Consider the following 4,940-nt stretch of genomic DNA (forward strand, 5'->3'; position numbering starts at 1 on the left):
TGTATTGATTCAGTTGCTGGGTTCTGTTTTTCTCCTTTGTCTCCTCTCCCTTGCTTTCGCTTCCCATCTCCCCTTCCTGTTTTGTTTTCTGTGCTTGGGGTGGAACCCAGGGCCTTGCTCAGGCTGGGTAAACATTGAACCACTGATCTGTGCAAGCCTCATGTGTTTTTCTTGCTGATTCTCTATAAACATATCCTACTGTTTGCTGGCACCTTAAAAATAGTTTATCCTGTTTGTGGACTAATCCAGAATTTAAAACCTGTCAGTACTATCAAAGGGTTCTAGTTACTGTAAGACAAATGACCCTCAAATTTAAATAACTTGAAACAATTTTAATATGCCTACAGACCCTGTTGGATAATTTCTTTTTTATTTTATTGTTTGGTGTTTCAGGACAGGGTTTCTCTGTGTATCCTTAGATGTCCTGGACTTTGTACACCAGGCTGGTCTTGAATTCACAGAGATCGGCCTGCCTCTGCTTCCTGAGTGCTGGGATCAAAGGCTTGTGCCACTAATATATATTGGATAATTTCAGCAGAGCAAGAACAAGAGTTGTTTTCTGTTCCATATCTAGATTTTCAGCTAGGAAAATTGAAAGTCTATGGGGCTGGAATTTAAATGCTCACGAGCTGGCCGAGGAGGAAATGGAACATCCCTTCTTTACAGTGTAGCCTTCCCTGGCATGGTGGCCTCGAGGTAACCAGACTTAGCACCTAAAGGCTCCAGGCTGCCGTGTTATAGTGGATGGAGCACTAACTGTGTTCCACCTTATATGCTTCTGAGGTCACGTGTCCTCATGGCTATGGTATACGATATACTCACTGGTAAAGCAGTCAGAAACTCACACACTCCGGGAGAGGTCATATCGTTTCTCCTGATAGTTTAATGATAAGGTAGAAGTGTTTGTGGGATAGAAGCTATTACACGATCAGAAAATCAGGTCTGCCACACTACCTTCTGGAACCAAAACAGATCCAAGACACGGCAGCAGCTGCAATGTCCTGTTCTTCAGACAAGACATTTTTCCTGACTTCTCCAATAGCCTATTGGTTGCAGAGACAAAATTACCAACACTATTCAGCATGAGAAGAGGGGACCTACGAGTTCCTGCAAGAATCAGGTTGTGGCTGGAGAGCTGGAGAGCTGGTTAGGAGCACTGACGGCTCTTCCAGGGGACCCAGGTTCCGTTCCCAGCACCCACATGGTAGTTCATAGTCATCTGTGACTCCAGTTCCAAGGGATCTGCCCGCCTCACCTGGCCTTTGAGGACACCGGTGCATGTGGTACACAGATACATATGCAAGCAAAACAGCCGTGCACAAGATAAAATAATAAAAAATAATTAATTCTCTTTCAGAGGACCTGGGCTGAGTTCCCAGCACCGACGTGGCAGAATGCAGATAACTGAATACTGAGGGTGATCTGACACCCTCTTTGGACTTCTGCAGTCTCCTGCCCACACATGATACACATAACACCCAGGCACGCACACATATTTAAAAGGAGAACTGCTGGTGTCCACCTTATGGCTGGCTCCCACACTGATCTTGGCATATGTTTGTAAGACCAGCCCTCAGGACACTAAGGGAGGAGGATCATGAGTTGAAGGCCAGCCTGGGCTACAGAGACCTAGTCTCAAAAAGACACCACCACTACCACCAACACTAAAACTAAGATTGTGCTGTGCTATGAAGTCACAGTGCCTGGGTTTCCATCTTGTCTCTGTCTTAGGATTGTAGAGAGGATGAAATAACACACAGGAACCTCGGGACCATGCCCTACACAGTGTCCAGTTGTCTGAGCTGTAAGCATTCGTGCTTCTACAGATTCGACATTTTCCGGTCAGGGTCCCACTGTGTACCCCTGGCTCTTCTGCAACCCAGAGATCCCCCACCTCTGCTTAACAAGTACTGAATTAAAGGGGTGTGCCATTACACTGTACCCCATCTTGTTTCTTTTTTAAAGATACCTTTTTCATGTGTATTGAATGTTTTGCCTGCATGTATATCTGTGCACCACATGTGTGGTGCCACAGAGGCCAGAAGAGAGCATCAGATCCCCCAGAATTGGAGGTACAGGCCCCAGGTGCTGAGTCTCAGGGCCTAGGTCCTCTGGAAGAGCAGCCAGTGGTCCTAACAGTTGAGATAGCCCTCCACTCCCACCTCTTTTTGTTACTTGAGAGGGAAGATGATAGACAGATGTTGTAAATAAACCTGAGAGTTGGGCTATATAATGTTATTTCTTATTTACCCTATGATTATCACAGTGGTATCATCTAACCTGCCGTCACAAATAATAAGGCACAGACACCTGTTAGATTTTATAATTGCCTCTTTACCTTGGGCCGGGCAGATATTTCTACCTAGGCTAACTCAATAACCTCACCATCCACCTCCTAGCTCCCCTTCCAATGCCATCCGCCTTAACCATTTCCATCCGGGCTGCCTTCCGTCCGTAATTCCAAGATGCTTGCTTGTATTCTTCATCTGGGCCTTTTTACATCACTGTTGGAGCCCTTCCTCCTGGCCCATGTGGTTTCTTTATGCTAACCCATCCTGGTGTTGTCCTCCTCCTCCCTTTCCCTCCGTCTCTCTCCCATGATTCTCTTGTCCCCTAAAGCCCAGGACCCTTAGCCGCACCTACCCCATTCTGCCCTGCCCAGGTATAGGCTGCTTAATCAACCAATCAGGTATAATGTCTTAGGCAGGTTTACACAACAAGGATAGGTGTATCCAGGCAGCAACCAGATCTTGAGGGCCAGCATCAGAACAGTGCGCAAAAGACAAACTAGGATGATCCTTATCCTTTCCCTTCCTTTCTCCTCTCCCCACTTCTCCCCCTCTCCCTGAATACCGTCCCTTTACATACTCTAACAGTTCATCAATGGGGTAGACGTTGGCATGGTCCAACTCAGGCCCTGGATCTGGGCCTGAGAGGTACCTGAGCTGGTCAGCTTGCCAGCTGTCCTGGGGGTGAGCTCTCCAGGCCTGCCTGATCCTAATGCTGCAGCCAGCAAGGGACAGAGCCAGCTCTCCCTCTTTCATGTCCTCAGGGCTGGCTCAGCCAGAACCCCAGCAATTTGGGCCAGCTCTACTTTGCTGCTCAGGCAAGGTACAGGGCCTACTCTCCCGAGCGCTGCGGCAGTTAAGGTGCTGCGCCCACTCTCAAAGCTGGTGAGGGACAGGACCAGTTCTCCCAACTTCTGTAGGTGGTGAGAGACCAGGGGGACAGGGACGGCATCTCCTCCTTGCCCACAGCAAGGCAGACGAATTTGGGGGCCAGGTCTCTTTTGGGGCTGGTTCATTCATGCTTCCACCACTAGGTTCGGTTCTACTGTTTAAAAAAAAGCTTTTTTTGTCTTTTTTTTTTTTCCTAGACAGGGATTCTCTGTGATCTTGGCTGTTCTGGACTCCCTTTGTAGACCAGGCTGGCCTACAGAGATCCACCGAGATCTGCCTGCCTCTGCCTCCCAGAGTGCTGGGATTACAGGAGCACACCACCGAACCCAGCTACTTAGCTAATCCTTTAGAGCCAATTAACTTTCCAAATGACTAATTGCAATTGTTTTACCTTGGACCAGTTGGAGACCCAACTGTGTTAAAAACCCTCATATGAAAACTATTGTATATCCTCTCTCTCTTTATTGAGACAAGATCTCTCTGTATCACCGTGATTATCCTGGAACCCGCTACGAAGACCAGGCTGGCCGCAGACTCACAGAGACCCGCCTGCCTCTGCCTCATGAGTGCTGGGATTTAAGTGTGCCACCACGTTCAGCCTTATAGTTTTTCTTCTCCAAGACGTTATAGTTAATCTTTCCCAAAAGTTTGCTCTCTTCCTTGCTTTCTCTCCCTTCCTCTTCCTCCCGTGCTTTACCACTGAGCTCTCTTCTAGCTCTGGTTACTATTATAGTTTAACTGATACTCACCAAGTCAAATATAAACTCACACGTGGTTTTCCTCAACAAACAACCATGAAAGATTGTCAAAACTGAGCGGGTTGTGGCGGCACTCCCAACCCTGGAGGTAGAAGCTTGCAGATCTCTGTGAGTTGGGAGCCATTCTTGAGCCTCATCTGCATAGGGACACCCTGTCTCAAAAACAAAAACAAAAAAAAACCAAAAATGTCAAAACAGGAGAAAAAATTGCTTGGAGTGAGCCACCAGATGGATTACAATAATGACAACATGAAGCTTAAAAAAAAAAAAAATCAGAACATGGGCTGGAGAGATGGCTCAGAGGTTAAGAGCACTGGCTGTTCTTCCAAAGGTCCTGAGTTCAATTCCCAGCAATTACATGGTAGCTCATACCCATCTATAAGCCCTCTTCTGACTTCCTGCTCACATGCAGGCAAAATACTGTATAAATAATAAATAATTAAATCTTAAAAAAAATCAGAACATGACATCTGGAGGGTAAGGGTAATTGATTTCAAGGAGCGCTAGCTAAGACTTTCTGGGGTGATGAAGATTGTCTCTCGGTTTGTCTGCTACTTGTGGGAGTGAACAAATACCAACACACTGAACTAAATAATTCCTACTGCATCTCATAGCAAAGCAGTTCTAACTCAATAAAGTTTAGAGAAATACCGTTCAGTCCGAGAAGATGCTGCTGTGAGACACAACTGGTTTACAAACGTGTGTGTGTGTGTGTGTATGTGTGTGAACATCCTTTTAAGATTTATTTATTTTATGTATGTGAGTGCTCTATCTGCATCTACACCTGCTTGCCAGAAGAGGACCTCAGATCTCATTATAGATGGCCATGAGCCACCATGTGGGTGCTGGGAATTGAACTCAGGACTGCTGAGCCATCTCTCCAGCCTCCAGATGCACATGATTCGGATGGAACTGGTAATCCCGGGCTACAGGGTATGTGTGAATCCTGGCTGCTGCTGTTGGAACAGCAGTAGGACACCGGGCAAGTGCCTGGCATCTCAGA

The sequence above is a fragment of the Meriones unguiculatus genome, chromosome 3 (assembly GCF_030254825.1).
Source record: "Meriones unguiculatus strain TT.TT164.6M chromosome 3, Bangor_MerUng_6.1, whole genome shotgun sequence".
In the NCBI taxonomy this organism is placed as follows: Eukaryota; Metazoa; Chordata; class Mammalia; order Rodentia; family Muridae; genus Meriones; species Meriones unguiculatus.